At 45.0% G+C, this 10,393-nt stretch overlaps 1 long non-coding RNA gene across 1 annotated transcript; it reads right to left on the bottom strand.

Annotated features, from left to right (window-relative positions):
• Positions 1-4,420: 4,420 nt before the first annotated feature.
• LOC148315583 (uncharacterized) lies at positions 4,421-9,301 on the bottom strand. The gene is made up of 3 exons (XR_015840788.1): positions 9,198-9,301; positions 9,022-9,122; positions 4,421-4,496 (listed from the first exon to the last, which is right to left on the bottom strand). It is a non-coding gene; the product is annotated as an uncharacterized LOC148315583 (long non-coding RNA).
• Between the last annotated feature and the right edge of the window lie 1,092 nt (positions 9,302-10,393).

Raw genomic sequence — 10,393 nt, 5'->3', positions numbered from 1 at the left:
GTTCATTTTGTCTTCTTATTATTGATATTTGACAGATTCATTAAAAGCAGACAATTATGTTTTAGGTAAATGTTTTACCTGACATGTTTCGGCGAGTCTTTCGCCTTCTTCAGAGTGTCGCATGATGGTGTCTTGAGACCCGTCTTTATCAGCTTATGTTCCATGAGGGTGTGAATTACCTGTCAAAAAAATGAAAAATCATAGCAGTAAAAGAACAAGCACAACATGAATATTACAAATCAGCAATCACTGACCACTGCAGAAGGGAAAACCACATCATGGACCGGGAGAAGGGCAGGGTCATCCGCACCGAAGAGAACAAACAACAGCGCTGGATCAGAGAGGCCATTGAGATCTGCAAGCGAGGCATAAAAACCATGAACAGAGACAAGGGAGCCTTCATCCTCTCTACCACCTGGAGCAGCATCTTGGCGGAGTGAACGGACAGCGGGGGGTGTGACTTGCCTTCATTCTTGTGACAGGTAAGTCACGCCCTCATGGAACATCAGCTGATAAAGACGGGTCACAAGACACCATCATGTGACACTCTGAAGAAGGCGAAAGACTTTCGTATTGTGACATCCTCAAGGCCTAAACACTAATCCGAGCAAATATAAGGTAGATTTTGTGAACCTGCCCGGAGAAAAACATCAACGAAAATAATTTGTATTTGTTTTACCAGTTGGTGGCGCTACCACTGCGATCAAAAATAAGTTGGCAGCCGTCTTCAGGGCCTGAATATCCTCAAATGTGAAAAATTTCGAGAAGATGGATCATCTGAATCATTTTGCAGGAACTTTTGTTGCCACGGAGAATAATCAGACTCTGCGGCACCGCAATAGCCACGCCCTTCGAAGGAAAGTCACAAAAATAGGGATAGAGTAAGATCAATGTCTTGAGTCTTTTCTCGCCAATTTTCAATCGGATTCGTTAAAAGGGCACCGTGCAGTACGTCAAAACGTAAAAAATGATATTGATTGGCGCAAGGTGTATAACAGAATATAAACATATAGATGTCTTCAGGTACCGACTCTTTATGTACATGTGAAGTTTGGGATTTTTAGCAGCATGTGCAGGAGAGTTATTAAGCATTTTGTCCATTGCGGCGAAGGAAATCTTAAGTGAAAACTTTGAAGCCCCGCCCCCGTCATATAGTATTTCGGAAACAAAAGATTTTAGCCCCAGTGTTTGTCCCAGGTCTTAAGATGCTACAGACAAAATTTTAAGGCAATCAGATGAAGCCTTTAGGATCAGGGTGCAAAAGAATGACCCCTGTAAACATGCAAAAAAGAGCAAAAGTCGGACTTTCAAAAATTCATAACTCACTTCCTGTTCATATTAGACGTTTAAAATATCAAATTTCTCGCCATGCCCGATGAGACTGCCAAGTTTGGTGAGTTTTTGTGCATGTTTCGGGGGTCAAAAATGCGATCGAACAATCGGAAAAATAATAATAATAATAATTTCTACAAAAACAACAGGGACTTCGCAGCGGTCGCTGCTCAGGCCCTAATAATAATAATAATAATAATAATAAAAAAAGTAATAATATTTTCTAGAAAAACAATAGGGACCTCGCAGCGGTCACTGCTCGGGCCCTAATAATAATAATAATAATAATTTCCACAAAAACAATGGGGACCTCGTAGCGGTCGCTGCTCGGCCCTAATAATAATTTCTACATAAACAATAGGGACCTCGCCGCGGTCGCTGCTCGGGCCCCAATAATAATTTCTACACAAAGTCCATTGTGGTGACCCGCCCCCTTTTAAGTAAATTCAAAATGGCCGACTTCCTGTAAAACCTAGCTCATTGCTCCAAGAGACTTTTTTGTAGGTCTTGGCCTTATACATACAGTGAACCCTCGCTACTTCGCGGTTCACCTTTCGCGGGTTCAGTGCTTCGCGGGTATAAAAAATATTCGGGGGCATTGTAGTTTCGCCGAGCGGCACGACGGGCGCTGGAGCGGTTAAACGGCCGGCGTGCGCCGAAGAAGAGCGTGGGCGAAGAGGAGATTGGACGAAGAAGAGCACGTTCCCCCGGACACGATCGGTGGCGACGTTTCGCGCGGTTCGGACCGTACCAGAGCTCCGGCCGGCGTGCGTGGCAGTTAAGCCGTAGAGGAGCACCTTCCCCGGGCACGGGCGGTGCCAAGCGGCCCCTAAGTTTAACCGAATGGAAGCTCCGGAGGAGGAGGGCATGCTCGCGTCACAGTAAGCCGAAGAGGAGCACCTTCCCCGGGCACGGGCGGTTCCAAGCGGCCCCTAAGTTTAACCGAATGGAAGCTCCGGAGGAGGAGGGCATGCTCGCGTCACAGTAAGCCGAAGAGGAGCACCTTCGCCGGGCACGGGCGGTTCCAAGCGGCCCCTAAGTTTAACCGAATGGAAGCTCCGGAGGAGGAGGGCATGCTCGCGACACAGTAAGCCGAAGAGGAGCACCTTCCCCGGGCACGGGCGGTGCCAAGCGGCCCCTAAGTTTAACCGAATGGAAGCTCCGGGGGAGGAGGGCGGGCGTGTGTCACAGTTAAGCCGAATTGGAACACCTCTTCCGCCCGGGCACGAACGGAGCGCGAAGCTGTCAGTTATGAATGAATAAATGAATAAATAAATAAATAAATAAAGAATGCCACCTTTCATTTCACAGGGCACACCGGACGGCGTACCAGCAGGTAAAAGTCGGAGTAATTAAATAAATACAAAAAGAATGGCTGGGGAATAAAAAAATAATACGTTTTAATAATAATTTGGTTTTTTTGTTATAACATGAATTTCACTCTCTCTCTCTCTCCTCGTATATATATATATATATATATATATATATATAAATATATATATATATATTTATATATTTATTATATATATTGTATTTTTTTTTAAGCATTTTTGAAGGTGCGCCGCTACTTCGCGGATTTTCAGTTTTTGCGGGTGGTCTCGGTCCCCATTATAATATAATAATAATAATATAATATTCCCTTTATTAGTCCCACAATGGGGAAATTTGAGATTCGAACCCAGGCCTCGTGGGGAGACTGGGTCCTGAACGCGGCGCCTTAGACCACTCGGCCATCCTGGCAGCCATAATAATACTAATATTCCCTTTATTAGTCCCACAATGGGGAAATTCGAGATTCGAACCCAGGCCTCCTGGGGAGACTGGGTCCTGAACGCGGCGCCTTAGACCACTCGGCCATCCTGGCAGCCAAAGAAATCATGCGAGGCACATCAGGTGGGGATCGAACCCGCGCCGATAATACGTGCTTGCACTGCAATTCTTGTCATTGACCATTCGACCATTTTAACATTAACCGCGATAACCGAGGGTTCACTGTACTCCATAAAATTTACAAAAAGCGAGGTGAAACACTCAACCAGGGCTGCTTTTTTGAACATTTCTCGAGGGCCATGGCGAGCCATTTCAAAAAAGCTGCACAACTAACGGATAAAATATTGATAAATTTGCTCTGCCTGATGTGTGTGTAAAGTTTCACGAGTTGTCATTCATATTTAGAACCTCATAATCAGCGTTGTTTTATTGCCGAACAGTGCAATGCCACTCCCACAACTTTTCACGAAAAAGGATGAATTTCGTATTGTGACATCCTCATGGCCGAAACAGTCATCCGAGCATATATGAGGGCGACCTTGTTGAGTTGCACGGAGAAAAACATCCAAGAAAATAATTTGTATTAGCTTTTACCAGTTGGTGGCGCTACTACTACGATGAAAAATAAGTTGGTAGATGTCTTCAGGGCTGAAGTATCCTCAAATGTGTACAACTTCGAGAAGATAGGATCATCTGAGTCATGTTGCCGGAGCTTTTGTTGCCACAAAGTACAATCGGACTTTTCAGCACCGTAATAGCCACGCCTTTTGCCAAAACGTCACAAAATTCGGCAGAGAGTAAGATCATTGTCTTGAGTCTTTTCTGACAAATTTTCAGTCGGATTCGTCAAAAGGGCACCGTGCAGTATGTGAAAATTAAAATAAAAACACATTTTTGATTCCACTTGGCGGCGCTGTGTGTATAACAAAATAATAACATTAAGATGTCTTCAGGTCGGGACGTTTTATTTACAGGTGAAGGTTTGGATTTTTAGGAGCATGTGCAGGGGAGTTATTAAGCATTCATTTATTTGTATTAGGTTCATTTTGTCTTCTTATTATTGATATTTGACAGATTCATTAAAAGCAGACAATTATGTTTTAGGTTAATTTTTTACCTGACATGTTTCGGCGAGTCTTTCGCCTTCTTCAGAGTGTCGCATGATGGTGTCTTGAGACCCGTCTTTATCAGCTGATGTTCCATGAGGGTGTGACTTACCTGTCAAAAAAATGAAAAATCAGAGCAGTAAAAGAACAAGCACAACATGAATATTACAAATCAGCAATCACTGACCACTGCAAAAGGGAAAACCACATCATGGACCGGGAGAAGGGCAGGGTCATCCGCAACGAAGAGAACAAACAACAGCGCTGGATCAGAGAGGCCATTGAGATCTGCAAGCGAGGCATAAAAACCATGAACAGAGACAAGGGAGCCTTCATCCTCTCTACCACCTGGAGCAGCATCTTGGCGGAGTGAACGGACAGCGGGGGGCGTGACTTGCCTTCATTCTTGTGACAGGTAAGTCACGCCCTCATGGAACATCAGCTGATAAAGACGGGTCACAAGACACCATCATGTGACACTCTGAAGAAGGCGAAAGACTTTCATATTGTGACATCCTCAAGGCCTAAACACTCATCCGAACAAACATAAGGTAGATTTTGTTAACCTGCCCGGAGAAAAACATCAACGAAAATAATTTGTATTTGTTTTAACCAGTTGGTGGCGCTACCACTGCGATCAAAAATAAGTTGGCAGCCGTCTTCAGGGCCTGAATATCCTCAAATGTGAAAAATTTCGAGAAGATGGATCATCTGAATCATTTTGCAGGAACTTTTGTTGCCACGGAGATTAATCAGACTCTGCGGCACCGTAATAGCCACGCCCTTCGAAGGAAAGTCACAAAAATAGGGATAGAGTAAGATCAATGTCTTGAGTCTTTTCTAGCCAATTTTCAATCGGATTCGTTAAAAGGGCACCGTGCAGTACGTCAAAATGTATAAAATTATATTGATTGGCGCAAGGTGTATAACTGAATATAAACATATCGATGTCTTCAGGTACCGACTCTTTATGTACATGTGAAGTTTTGGATTTTTAGCAGCATGTGCAGGAGAGTTATTAAGCATTTTGTCCATTGCGGCGAAGGAAATCTTAAGTGAAAACTTCGAAGCCCCGCCCCCGTTCATATAGTATTTCGGAAACAAAAGATTTTAGCCCCAGTGTTTGTCCCAGGTCTTAAGATGCTACAGACAGAATTTTAAGGCAATCAGATGAAGCCTTTAGGATCAGGGTGCAAAAGAATGACCCCTGTAAACATGCAAAAAAGGGCAAAAGTCGGACTTTCAAAAATTCATAACTCACTTCCTGTTCATATTAGACGTTAAAATATCAAATTTTTCGCCATGCCCGATGAGACTGCCAAGTTTGGTGAATTTTTGTGCATGTTTCGGGGGTCAAAAATGCGATCGAACAATCGGAAAAATAATAATAATAATAATTTCTACAAAAACAATAGGGACTTCGCAGCCGTCGCAGCTCGGGCCCTAATAACAATAGGGACCTCGCAGCGGTCACTGCTCGGGCCCTAATAATATTAATAATAATAATTTCCACAAAAACAATGGGGACCTCGTAGCGGTCGCTGCTCGGGCCCTAATAATAATTTCTACATAAACAATAGGGACCTCGCCGCGGTCGCTGCTCGGGCCCCAATAATAATTTCTACACAAAGTCCATTGTGGTGACCCGCCCCCTTTTAAGTAAATTCAAAATGGCCGACTTCCTGTAAAACCTAGCTCATTGCTCCAAGAGACTTTTTTGTAGGTCTTGGTCTTATACATACAGTGAACCCTCGCTACTTCGCGGTTCACCTTTCGCGGGTTCAGTGCTTCGCGGGTATAAAAAATATTCGGGGGCATTGTAGTTTCGCCGAGCGGCACGACGGGGCGCTGGAGCGGTTAGACGGCCGGCGTGCGCCGAAGAAGAGCGTGGGCGAAGAGGAGAGTGGACGAAGAAGAGCACGTTCCCCCGGACACGATCGGTGGCGACGTTTCGCGCGGTTCGGACCGTACCAGAGCTCCGGCCGGCGTGCGTGGCAGTTAAGCCGTAGAGGAGCACCTTCCCCGGGCACGGGCGGTGCCAAGCGGCCCCTAAGTTTAATGGAATGGAAGCTCCGGAGGAGGAGGGCATGCTCGCGTCACAGTAAGCCGAAGAGGAGCACCTTCCCCGGGCACGGGCGGTTCCAAGCGGCCCCTAAGTTTAACCGAATGGAAGCTCCGGAGGAGGAGGGCATGCTCGCGACACAGTAAGCCGAAGAGGAGCACCTTCCCCGGGCACGGCGGTGCCAAGCGGCCCCTAAGTTTAACCGAATGGAAGCTCCGGGGGAGGAGGGTGGGCGTGTGTCACAGTTAAGCCGAATTGGAGCACCTCTTCCGCCCGGGCACGAGCGGAGCGCGAAGCTGTCAGTTATGAATGAATAAATGAATAAATAAATAAATAAATAAAGAATGGCACCTTTCATTGCACAGGGCACACCGGACGGCGTACCAGCAGGTAAAAGTCGGAGTAATTAAATAAATACAAAAAGAATGGCTGGGGAATAAAAAAATAATACGTTTTAATAATAATTTGTTTTTTTTGTTATAACATGAATTTCACTCTCTCTCTCCCCGTATATATATATATATATATATATATATATTGTATTTTTTTTTAAAGCATTTTTGAAGGTGCGCCGCTACTTCGCGGATTTTCAGTTTTCGCGGGTGGTCTCGGTCCCCATTAACCGCGATAACCGAGGGTTCACTGTACTCCATAAAATTTACAAAAAGCGAGGTGAAACACTCAACCAGGGCTGCTCTGCATGTTGTGCTGGGCCACCTGGAACAACAGCGGAGCTATGCAAGGATGCTCTTTGTGGACTACAGCTCGGCATTCAACACAATCATCCCAGACATCCTCGTCGCCAAACTGGACACTCTCGGCCTCCCTGCCCTCACACACATCTGGATTAAGGACTTTCTGACCAACAGACCCCAGACTGTGTTGCTCGGCCCCTACACGTCCTCCACCCTCATGGTGAGCACCGGTTCCCCCCAAGGATGCGTGCTGAGCCCTCTCCTGTACGCCCTCTACACCTACGACTGCAGCCCGGCCCACGGCAACAACACCATCGTCAAGTTTGCTGACGACACGACAGTGGTCGGTCTGATCTCGGAAGGTGACGAGACAGCCTACAGAGAGGAGGTAGGGAGACTGACAACTTGGTGCAAGGACAACAGACTGCACCTTAACTCTGCTAAAACAAAGGAGATTGTCGTCGACTTCAGGAGGAACAAGACGCTGCCGCACCCCTCTGCATCGAAGGCGTGTGTGTGGAGAGGGTCCACACGTTCAAGTTCCTGGGAGTACAGATCTCCGATGACCTTTCTTGGAGTCACAACACCACAGCAGTGGTAAAGAAGGTCCGCCAACGTCTGCACTTCCTGAGAGTCCTCAGGAAATTCAACCTGGACAGGAAGCTGCTGCTGGCCTTCTACCACTCGTCCATCGAGAGCCTGCTGACGTACTGTGTCTCCACCTGGTACAGCGGCTGCACTGAGGCGGACAGAGTGAGGCTCCAGAGGACAGTCAAAACAGCGCAAAGGATTATTGGCTGCCCTCTCCCCTCGCTGTCGGACATCTACACCGCCCGGTGCCTCAGAGGGGCTCTCAACATCGTCAAAGACAATACCCACCCAAACTCACACCTGTTCGACCGGTTGCCCTCTGGCAGGCGCTACAGATGCATCAAATCAAGGACCAATAGACTGAGAAACAGTTTCTTTCCGAGAGCCATCTCCATACTGAACTCTCACACACACACGAGACCACCCTAACCTTGCAAAACAGCATTGTGATGTGTTTCTATATGCCCTATTCAGTACTGAATTCCATTGCACTGTCGTATTTATTTATCTAATTTATATATTGTCTGTATTATTGTTGTATTGCACTGGAGAGGGGAGCCCTCTAATCTCGTTGCACACTTGAGTACAATGACAATAAAGGGATTTCTATTTCTATTCTATTCTTTTTTTAACTTTTCTCGAGGGCCATGGCGAGCCATTTCAAAAAAGCTGCACAACTAACGTATAAAATATTGATAAATTTGCTCTGCCTGATGTGTGTGTAAAGTTTCACGAGTTGTCGTTCATATTTAGAACCTCATAATCAGCGTTGTTTTATTGCCGAACAGTGCAATGCCACTCCCACAACTTTTCACGAAAAAGGATGAATTTCGTATTGTGACATCCTCATGGCCGAAACAGTCATCCGAGCATATATGAGGGCGACCTTGTTGAGTTGCACGGAGAAAAACATCCAAGAAAATAACTTGTATTAGCTTTTACCAGTTGGTGGTGCTACTACTACGATGAAAAATAAGTTGGTAGATGTCTTCAGGGCTGAAGTATCCTCAAATGTGTACAACTTCGAGAAGATAGGATCATCTGAGTCATGTTGCCGGAGCTTTTGTTGCCACAAAGTACAATCGGATTTTTCAGCACCGTAATAGCCACGCCTTTTGCCAAAACGTCACAAAATTCGGCACAGAGTAAGATCATTGTCTTGAGTCTTTTCTGACTAATTTTCAGTCGGATTCGTCAAAAGGGCACCGTGCAGTACGTGAAAATTAAAATAAAAACACATTTTTGATTCCACTTGGCGGCGCTGTGTGTATAACAAAATAATAACATTAAGATGTCTTCAGGTCGGGACATTTTATTTACAGGTGAAGGTTTGGATTTTTAGGAGCATGTGCAGGGGAGTTATTAAGCATTCATTTATTTGCATTAGGTTCATTTTGTCTTCTTATTATTGATATTTGACAGATTCATTAAAAGCAGACAATTATGTTTTAGGTTAATTTTTTACCTGACATGTTTCGGCGAGTCTTTCGCCTTCTTCAGAGTGTCGCATGATGGTGTCTTGAGACCCGTCTTTATCAGCTGATGTTCCATGTGGGTGTGACTTACCTGTCAAAAAAATGAAAAATCAGAGCAGTAAAAGAACAAGCACAACATGAACATTACAAATCAGCAATCACTGACCACTGCAAAAGGGAAAACCACATCATGGACCGGGAGAAGGGCAAGGTCATCCGCACCGAAGAGAACAAACAACAGCGCTGGATCAGAGAGGCCATTGAGATCTGCAAGCGAGGCATAAAAACCATGAACAGAGACAATCCTCTCTACCACCTGGAGCAGCATCTTGGCGGAGTGAACGGACAGCGGGGGGCGTGACTTGCCTTCATTCTTGTGACAGGTAAGTCACGCCCTCATGGAACATCAGCTGATAAAGACGGGTCACAAGACACCATCATGTGACACTCTGAAGAAGGCGAAAGACTTTCGTATTGTGACATCCTCAAGGCCTAAACACTCATCCGAGCAAATATAAGGTAGATTTTGTTAACCTGCCCGGAGAAAAAAATCAACGAAAATAATTTGTATTTGTTTTAACCAGTTGGTGGCGCTACCACTGCGATCAAAAATAAGTTGGCAGCCGTCTTCAGGGCCTGAATATCCTCAAATGTGAAAAATTTCGAGAAGATGGATCATCTGAATCATTTTGCAGGAACTTTTGTTGCCACGGAGAATAATCAGACTCTGCGGCACCGTAATAGCCACGCCCTTCGAAGGAAAGTCACAAAAATAGGGATAGAGTAAGATCAATGTCTTGAGTCTTTTCTAGCCAATTTTCAATCGGATTCGTTAAAAGGGCACCGTGCAGTACGTCAAAATGTAAAAAATTATATTGATTGGCGCAAGGTGTATAACAGAGTATAAACATATAGATGTCTTCAGGTACCGACTCTTTATGTACATGTGAAGTTTTGGATTTTTAGCAGCATGTGCAGGAGAGTTATTAAGCATTTTGTCCATTGCGGCGAAGGAAATCTTAAGTGAAAACTTTGAAGCCCCGCCCCCGTCATATAGTATTTCGGAAACAAAAGATTTTAGCCCCAATTTTAGCCCCAGTGTTTGTCCCAGGTCTTAAGATGCTACAGACAGAATTTTAAGGCAATCAGATGAAGCCTTTAGGATCAGGGTGCAAAAGAATGACCCCTGTAAACATGCAAAAAAGGGCAAAAGTCGGACTTTCAAAAATTCATAACTCACTTCCTGTTCATATTAGACGTTTAAAATATCAAATTTCTCCCCATGCCCGATGAGACTGCCAAGTTTGGTGAGTTTTTGTGCATGTTTCGGGGGTCAAAAATGCAATCGAACAATCGGAAAAA

The sequence above is a fragment of the Idiotropiscis lumnitzeri genome, unplaced genomic scaffold, assembly GCF_059441095.1.
Source record: "Idiotropiscis lumnitzeri isolate Australia: NSW breed Sydney's pygmy pipehorse unplaced genomic scaffold, RoL_Ilum_1.0 HiC_scaffold_90, whole genome shotgun sequence".
Lineage (NCBI taxonomy): Eukaryota > Metazoa > Chordata > Actinopteri > Syngnathiformes > Syngnathidae > Idiotropiscis > Idiotropiscis lumnitzeri.
The sequence above is the reverse complement of the archived record's forward strand: the minus strand, read 5'-3'. Positions and strand labels throughout refer to the sequence as shown.